At 47.0% G+C, this 9524-nt stretch overlaps 1 non-coding gene across 1 annotated transcript; it reads right to left on the bottom strand.

Annotated features, from left to right (window-relative positions):
• Window positions 1–353: 353 nt before the first annotated feature.
• LOC118679385 lies at window positions 354–460 on the bottom strand. The gene has a single exon (XR_004975224.1). It is a non-coding gene; the product is annotated as a U6 spliceosomal RNA (small nuclear RNA).
• Between the last annotated feature and the right edge of the window lie 9064 nt (window positions 461–9524).

Genomic DNA, 9524 nt, shown 5'->3' with positions numbered 1-9524 from the left:
ACAGTACTCCAAAAATCTCTCTCAGTCTCTTTACAGGACACAGGGCTCCGTTGCAAGAAGGAACTGTGGTTCATTTAATCAGTCCTATGTTAGCAGTTATGGGGCATTTCCCAATCTTTGATTACAAGCCATGATATACAGACTTTTTGTACATATGGAAATTTATATGTATGGATATAAATCTTTATGATAAGAGGAATCTATTGAATCTAGATGCCTTCAATATTTAACAGATATTGCCATATTGCTCTGCAGACATGTAGTCAATTTATACTGCTTCCAGCAATGCATGAGTGCCCATTCCTCACAACTTTGCCAACCCAGAATGCTATCTCAGTTTTTATTTATTTATTTTTAATATGGAATGCTTCATGAATTTGTGTGTCATCCTTGTGCAGGGGCCATGCTAATCTTCTCTGTATCGTTCCAATTTTAGTATATGTGCTGCCGAAGCGAGCACGCTATCTCAGTTTTTAAAAATATATATTTTTATTGATTTTTAGAAAGAGGAAGGAAGAGGGAGAGAGAGAAACATCAATGTTAGAGTGAAACATCAATCGGCTGCCTCCCGCATGCCTCCTACAAGGGACCAAACCCACAACCCAGGCATGTGCCCTGACTGGGAATCGAACTGGCAACCTTTCAGTGCATGAGACAATACCAAACCAACTAAGTCACACTGGCTAAGGTTATCTCAGTTTTTGAATTATTACCTCAGTTTCCATTTGCATTGATCTTACTATGAGTGAGGTTAACCTATGTTTAAGGAACACTTATATTTCCTTTCCTATAAATTGTCTTTTCAGATCCCTTGCCTTTATTCTGTTCTTTTCATATTGATTGTGAGAGCACTGTATATATTAAAGATATGCACAGAAAATGCTTTTCCTTATCTGTATTTTAACTTTTGAGGTTATTTACAGTTTTAAAACACAAAATCATTTTTATTCCTATGGAGTTGAATTTATCCATTTGTTCTACTATGTCTTTGGGTTTTGAGTTGTACTTAGAAAGGTCTTCACTCAGAGTTTTAAAAAAGATTTCAAGTTTGTGATTTTATTTACTATGTTTAAATATTTGATCCATCTGGAATTTATTCTAGAATAAGGTAGAATTGGAATCCAGCTTTCCTCCAGATGGCAATCCAGTTGTTTAACAACGTTTTTAGACTGACTCTTCCTACTGGTTTGAAAAGCTTTTTATTATGTCCTATATTACAGATAACAGATTTCCATTATTATTATTATTATTATTATTTTACTGCTATAATTTGTTTATATTTCAATATAAACTTGATCATCAGTTTTCTTGTTTTGGAAAATCCTGTTGACATCTTAGTTGGGTTAACATTACCTATATAGGTTAATTTAGGGGACGTGGTAATTTATCATGAGCCTGCCTTGGCAGAGGAAGGAGGTACGATGAATAAAAATGTTCCCAGACCAACAACACTCAGCATATCACAAGATCAGGCATCATGAGCCTTCAGTGACGACTGATCCCCCTTTAATACACACATCTAGCAGCCATCCCGTGAGCACCTACTTTTTGCCAGCATGTGGCTGAGGCTTCTAATCGCCTCCCATTAGCCATGCCTCCCATCTTTTTTAGTGATAAGAGTTTTAGTGCACACATCTACTGGGCTAAACATCCTTATTTCCCAGTCCTTGTAGCAAAGTTTGGCCATGTAAATGGAGGGTCATGTGAGGTTTCTGGGAATTCTCTCTCTCTTTTTTTTAATAGATGGCATTTTATTGCATGAGAAGGGAGGAAATACACTTAACATGTTAGCAATGGCAGTTTATTTTTTTAAAAAATATATACTTCATTGATTTTTTACAGAGAGGAAGGGAGAGGGATAGAGAGTTAGAAACATTGATGAGAGAGAAACATCGATCAGCTGCCTTCTGCACACCCCCTACTGGGGATGTGCCCGCAACCAAGGTACATGCCCTTGATCGGAATCGAGCCTGGGGCCCTTCAGTCCGCAGGCTGACGCTCTATCCACTGAGCCAAACTGATTAGGCTCTGAGAATTCTTCCGAAAGGCAAGGGGAACCCCCCCTTTTTTCCCCTTCCTCCTCCCGGCGGCTTGCAACGCAAACCCGATGGCTGCAGCTTAGCCATTATGGACCAGGAGGCTCCGTGCTAAGCAGATGGAGCAGCGAAGTGGTGGAGGTGGGGCTGCTGGGGACCGAGAGCGGACACGGTATAGGGTCTGTGTTAGTCAGGCTTCTCCAGGGAAGCCGACCCAACAGGAGGCACATGTCTGTCTCCAGCCTGCAGACGGCAGGTCGTGGGACTGCTGAGCCTCCATAACAACGTGAGCCCGGTCCTCATAATACATTTATGTTTTTAATCTGCAGCTATAGATATATCTACACACACTAAACACAAATATTATAAATGTATGTGTACATATATACAGGGTATTACATATGTATTTTATATGTGATATACTAGTATGTATGTTACATGTATGTGTATATAAACTTATTATTAAAGATTGGCTCACGTGACTTTGGAGGCTGAGATGTCCCACAATCTGCCGTCCACAAGCAGAGACTCAGGAGAGCCAGCGTGTGGCTTCCAGTCCGAGTGCGAAGGCGTGAGGACCAGGAGGCCCGATTGATGGTGTAAGTTCCAGCCTGAGGGCAGGAGGTGACCACCACCCCAGCTCAGAGAGTCGGGCTGCGGGAGTAAGTTCTCCCTTCCCCTGCCCTGTGCACTGAGGCCCGGACCAGGGGATGAGGCCCACCACACGGGGAGAGCCCCTGCTTCCCTCGGTCCTCAGATGTAAATGGTAATCTCACCCACAAACCCGCATAGACGCCCAGAAGAATGGCCAAGCAAACATCTGGGTAGCCCATGTCCCAGTCAAGTAACCATTACAGCTTCCCGTTTCTAAGTGGCTTCAAACACTGTGAGGGGGGTCTGGTAGGTGACCAGAGACCTGAAGTCTAAGCAAGATTTTGTCAGCGGGGGACACAGCACGGACATTCCAGGAGGAGACAGCAGCACGAGACAGGCAGAGAAAAGAAAGGCGTAGCTTCTGTTGAGAACTGTGAGAAATTTGGGGCATCCAGGTTGACTGTACATAGGATAAAGGTGTAGGTCAGTGGTAGGACTTAAAAGAAATGCGAAGCCATAATAGATTTGGGGACCAGCTTGTAGCACTGTACGTACAGTAGGTTAGACATATACTCCTAATTTAACATAGGATTAATGGTAAAAGAAGCACTTTATAGTGTGTTTCTCAACCTGGTTTTCCTCTCAACATATGCTCCCATCAGTGATCGTGGTTCACGTAGCCGCAGGCTCGCTCCCAGGATGGGCAGCGCCTCCTCTCAGTCTCCACAGAAGGTGTCTGCGGATCCAACACGCAGGGAATCGGACCGTCCTTGGGGAGGCTGCCCTCCCTCTCAGCCACCCCCGCTCTCCGATCACTGCTCTTGGCCGTAGCCGGCCTATTCTGCTGTGAGAAGGATTAATTTTTATCCAAAGTATAAGACCTAGCAATGTGAGTGCAGATTTTGATAGATGTTTATAGGCAGGAAAATGGTTTAATATGCATAACCCAATGCTACCTGCCCCTTCTGGGGTCGTGGGGACAAATGAAAGCTTAGCAACAAAAGCCCGAGTTTGCTCGGCAGTGTCGGCCGGGCGGCGTGGTTACGGGCAAGACGGCACTCTTCCGTGCGCCCCTTCTCTGCACAGGTTGTGGGGGCGGGGGCACCTCCATGGTCTCCCACACTTCTCTGGCCTCTGGGAAGTTTTTGTCCGTGTTGCCCGGAGTCACCTCCAGCATGTTCCAGGACCACGCTTCTGAAGGCCTCTGCTGCTGGGTGCTCACCTGTGGGTACATTCTCTCCTGCCCCAGAGCAGGCATAGACCTAGAAGAAGAGCCCCTTAAGTCCCTAAGTCCCCACCCCACTGTCCAGGTGCCAAGAGCTTTCTGGAACCTCTGGGATAGCTGGTCACACTCCTGGGGTACCAGCCACAGGACACTCCCAGGCCTAATCCCCAGCTCCCCTCCCTGCTTCCGAGACCAGCTTCTCCCACAGCCTACGGGGCTTTCCCGGCCTCCTACGTTCCTTGAATTGAGATCCAGAACAGGGGGCCCAGAAGGAGGAAACAGTCCATCTCACCTGTTAGGGGCAGCCTTCCTAGCCTGCCCAGGATGACTGAGGGGGCAACTCCATCTCCTTCATGGGGCAACCCTCACCTCTCTCTATAACATCGGTTCTCAACCTGTGGGTCGCGACCCTTTTGGCGGTTGAATGAACCTTTCACAGGGGTCGCCTAAGACCATCCTGCATATCAAATATTTACATTATGATTCATAACAGTAGCAACATTACAGTTATGAAGTAGCAACGAAAATAATTTTATGGTTGGGCCACAACATGAGGAACTGTATTTAAAGGGCCAGAAGGTTGAGAACCACTACTCTATAGGAATGTGGTCTTGTCCTAACACCCCAATGTCACTTTTCTCAGAGTAAGATGCACTATATGATGGGAATCGGCTGAAGCACGTATAGCATGCAGATTCCTGGGCCTGGGGCCCAGAATTTGCTAGAAGACACTGCAACATCATTCCTTGGAGTCAGACATTTTGGGTCTTGAATGCTCTATATTGGGGCATCGGTCACACAGACAGGCCTGAGCATCTCCCACCTGTTGCTCCTGTGTGAGGAGGGTCCTGGGCTCACCATTCTTCCTTCGTCCTCTGGGCCTTAGCTCTTGTCCTCTTCTGAACAGCCACTCTGAAGCATCCATCTTATATAAAAACTGCTGTTTGAAATGTTAACCCTGCTATTTTGGCTTCTGTAAACACTTGCTTGCTTAAGTAATAAGGAAAACAAGACTACTCCCATTCCAGAGAGGCCGTAAACTATGCCCCAGACAGAGTTGTCACTGCTGGCGCCAGGCCAGGCCTTGATATGGTCTCATGGCCCCTTCCCAGCTCACAGGCCTTCTTTCTCAGAAGGCCCGGAGGTCTCATTCCAGACAAAGGACTGGAAAAAGTATAAATAAAGAGAGTTTCCTTCATGTTGGGGGGTCCAGAATTTGAAAGACACATTTTTCTCTGGGCTTGTGCAGAATTTAATAATAAAATGTAATTCCCTTCCTCTAAGCGTGGCTTGGTTTTTCTCTGGTCTTCCATAACTCAAACAGGAACACACGTTCAAGACGTTTGTAACCATTTGGGCAGATAAAGGCAGCCCGAATCCTCACTGAGAGAAGGACCATTCCTATCAGGAAATGGGGTCGGGGACGCAGCTTTGCCTCCACCTGGGCCCCTGGTACTTCATCACAGAGAACAATTGGCCTCTATAGGGGCTCAGCTTCCCAAGTGTCTTCATCTCACAGATCTGCAGACAGCTTCTGCTTTCCATTTGCATAACCAAGTGGTTCCGCTGGGACAGAGCAGTGGACACACACCAGTGTTGTGGGCAGGAGGGTTATGGGCCTGTGAGAGGGTGGCCCTGCCATTTATGGGGACAATTACACCAGGCCACAGGTGTAAGCAGGGGGCCCCGGGCCCACAGGAACAGACGATTGTCCTGCTAATGGGCCAGATGTAGTGTGTTTTGCTTTTTGTTTTGTGGTTGTCATTGTGTTCTTCGAAAAACTGAGCCAACACTATAAAACCAAACATTTCAAATAAAAATCCAGATTTCTGGATCTTCTGGAAAAATTAAGGCGATTACTGCTACCAGTCCTGCCTCACAGCAGCAGTGTCGCGGGTGCCTGCCCTGCGGGGCCATCCCACCTTCTCCCCCCGTCCCCCCCAACCCTCCCGGCACCCAGCAGGCGTGTCCATGGGTAGTCATCATGCTGGTCCCCTTCCCCAGTTTAGGCCATCAGCCTGCCCTGTCCTGAGTCTGAAACCTCAGGGGTGAGGAGAGGACGCTGGCCCCCTCCTGAGTCAGAACCTCAGCTCAGAGCCAGGACGGGATCACCTGATCACACTGCTATCCAATTAACCACTCTTTCCCAAGGAATGCTCGTGCCATTCGGGAAGAAACTTTCCCCGTGCCTATGCCAGGGACCTGGACTAGCAGTTTCTTGTCTTTCATCTGGATTTGCCAACTGTGTGTTTCCCCTGGAAGCTTGGCACCCACAGGGGATGTTCTCCCCATGGTGCCCACAACCCCACAAGCTGGGGCTGAGTGTCTGACACAGGTGAACTTCAGCACCAAGTCCCAGTACTACTTTGCCTGGGATATGTGTCCACAGGCATAGCGTTTGCCCCCAAGGGTATGCAGTGTTCTTCGGGGTTCTCTCCATCCCCAGTGTTCAAATGTCCCAGCAGCGTACACTGGGAACTGATTTTTTAACACGGTTTTCTTCTATAGATGGCCTTGTCTTGTCACAAGTATTGTTTCTTTAAAAAATATATTTTTATTGATTTCAGAGAGGAAGGGAGAGGGAGAGAGAGATAGAAACACCAATTCTGAGAGAGAATCATTGATCGGCTGCCGCCTGCATGCCCCACAATGGGGATCGAGCCCGTAAACCAGGCTGACCTCCTGGTCGTAAGTCGACGCTCAACCAGTGAGCCACACCAGCTGGGCACAAGTATTGTTTCTTACTGTTTTAAAGGTGAGCTTACCAAGAGAGCAGGTGCAGCCAGTGCGCCCCAGGCAGCAAGCTCAGGGAGGCCCCTAAAAATCTCCATTATTTAAAAATTTTAAAACTATATGAACAAACTTAGAGATTCCAAATTTTCAGACTAAAAACTAAGATAGCATTATTCTAAAAAGACTTCCTTTACATGATCCAATAACAAGAAAATTGCTTGGCATCTTACAAAACTTAAAATGTGATCTAATTAAGTGGTATTTTAAGAGCGTTAAAAGGCACCTGAATGTCTGTGTTTTGTCTTTAGTTGGGAGCAAGCGTGTTTCCTGTTTCTCGGCAGGGACGAGGAGGCAGACAGAAGACAGGGAGGCAGAGGAGGTGAGCGCACATTTCTTTAGGCTAAAAATGATTACATTTTCAGGCAAAGCTCTTCCTAATCCAAGACAGAGAAGGGTTGGGTCATATAGACAGATGACCTCGATGTCAAAGTTTTGCTTTATTTTTGGTTTAATTGATTTTATTTTAAATGTTTGAATATCATGCAAAATAAAATCAATGCCACCCCTGAAAATACTTCTAGTATGCCCGGCCCAGCGTGGTTCAGTGGTTGAGCGCCTACCTAAGAACCAGGGGTCATGGTTGGATTCCCGGTCAGGGCGCATGCCTGGTTTGAGGATTTGACCCCCAGTAGGGGAGTGTGCTAGAGGCAGCGGATCAATGATTCTCATCATTGATGTTTCTCTCTCTCTCTCTCTTCCTCTCTGAAATAAATAAAAATATATTTTTTAAAATATTCCTAGTATGGAAGAAATGATGGTCTTGCAGACCTTCCCCCTCTCCCCACCCCATCCATCTCTCCAAGGACCACCCAGAGCTAACCCTGGAACCTTTTCCGGTGATGCTGATTTACACATCATTTAACTCTTTTAAACTGGAGCGCGGTGCCCTGCGCACGGGCATCTCTCAGAAGCTTTCTGCCCCTGGGTTTTCCATGGAATCCGAGTGCAATCTCGTCTCACTGCCCTTCTGCTCTGGTCATAGAGCGGAAAGCAGGCCCTGGTGGACGTGGGAGGCTGCCCTGAGGCTCCAGTTACAGGCTGAGGGGCCTGTAGGAGGAGGAGGGCAAGGGGGCTGAAGAGAGCGCTTTCACCAGTTCAACATTGATGTCCCAGGGTCCTGGGCGGGTCCACTGTCCTTGGAGCCAAAGTTAAAGCAGCAAGTGCAGATGGAAAAGTGACCATTGCATTTCTCAGCAGAAAATAGGGATCATTATTCGAGGAGGAAGAAATCTCCTGATTTAAGATGGAATTCGTAGCAACAACTGTTTTAGTCACACTGGAGAAGCTCAATATAAACATCTTAAGTTAAAAAAAAAAGATATATAATTGGTACATGCAACAAGATCCCAAATTGTTGAATTCAGCTTCTATATAGGTCTATTTCTTGGTAGGTATTCAGTCATAAATAGAAGAAACCCAAATTGAAATATACCAAAATGTTAGCAAATTTACACTTTACTTTTACCTATATTTTTCCATTTACTGCAGTGAAAACGCACTTCTTTGGTAGTAATATGTTTATATGAAGACAAAGATAGGAGGCTATACTGAGATAACTGGCTGGCCTTTTGGAAAGAGGGTTCATTCTAGGGCTACTAACCGTGGGAACGCAGGCGCCGGATGCCAGGAAGGATGCTTTAGATTCAGGTTCCCAGGAAGGATGATGAAATATTTCCAAAGAGCCCTAAGTGAGTCCTCAGCTCCGAGTACAATCTGATAAGTGAGGTTTGGGCTGAAAATGAAAGTTTTATCCCCTATTTTACCCCATGGGAGAGAGAACTTGTACAGTGGCTTCATCAAGTGCTAGATGCCTTTTAAGTCCTGGGGTGCAGGGGGCTTGAGGCTGCCTGGAGCAAGGGGAAGGGTAGCTCCCAGGGTGCGGGGAAGCCCAGGGCGGGGCGGCCACTCCCGAGGGGCGGGGTGAGCCCAGCGCAGCAGCGCCAGAAGCCTGAGAGCCCCTCTGTCACCACAGCCCAGGCTCCTGTGCGTCTTCTCCAAGGCGCACTGCGTTCTTCCCGGGCCCTCACATTAGCGCCATTCGTCAGTATGTGCAGCTCCCCCTCTGCTCTGTAGCTGGGAACATGGCTGCGGCTTGGTGCATGGGCCTGACAGGAAGAGGAGCGTCATTTTGACATGGTAGATCTTTACACTGACCGTAAGGAAACCCCTCTTTAGCTCCGAGGCTGTCTTTTCCTCCAGAGGGACGGAGCCCCTTTTCCCTCGGCCCTGCCTCCACTGGGCCCTCTTCAGAACAGCCTGTGGACTGGCTAATGCAAAAGGAGGCAGGTCATTTTCTTGTGTGATAGGAGAATAACTGAAGATTTTAAAACATATATTCTCTATTGATTTCAGAGAGGAAGGGAGAGGGAGAGATAGAAATATCAATGATGGCCCTAGCTCAGGGGTGGGCAAACTTTTTGACTCGAGGGCCACAATGGGTTCTTAAACTGGACCGGAGGGCCGGAACAAAAGCATGGATGGAGTGTTTGTGTGAACTAAGATAAATTCAAAGTAAACATCATTACATAAAAGGGTAGGGTCTTTTATTTCAATAGTTTTATTCATTTCAAACGGGCCGGATCCGGCACGCTGGCCGTAGTTTGCCCACGGCTGCCCTAGCTGGTTTGGCTCAGTGGATAAAGCATCAGCCTGCAGACTGAAGGGTCCCAGGTTCAATTCTGGTCAAGGGCACATGCCCAGGTTGCAGGCTTGATCCCCAGTGGGGGGCGTGCAGGAGGCAGACAATCAATGATTCTCTCTCATCATTGATGTTTCTATCTCTCTCTTCCCTCTCCCGTCCTCTCTGAAATCAATAAAAATATATTAAAAAAAGAAAGAAATATCAATGATGAGAGAGAATCATGGATTAGCTGCCT

This window comes from Myotis myotis, unplaced genomic scaffold (assembly GCF_014108235.1).
Source record: "Myotis myotis isolate mMyoMyo1 unplaced genomic scaffold, mMyoMyo1.p scaffold_m19_p_24, whole genome shotgun sequence".
In the NCBI taxonomy this organism is placed as follows: Eukaryota; Metazoa; Chordata; class Mammalia; order Chiroptera; family Vespertilionidae; genus Myotis; species Myotis myotis.
This window is presented reverse-complemented; position numbering and strand designations above follow the sequence as displayed.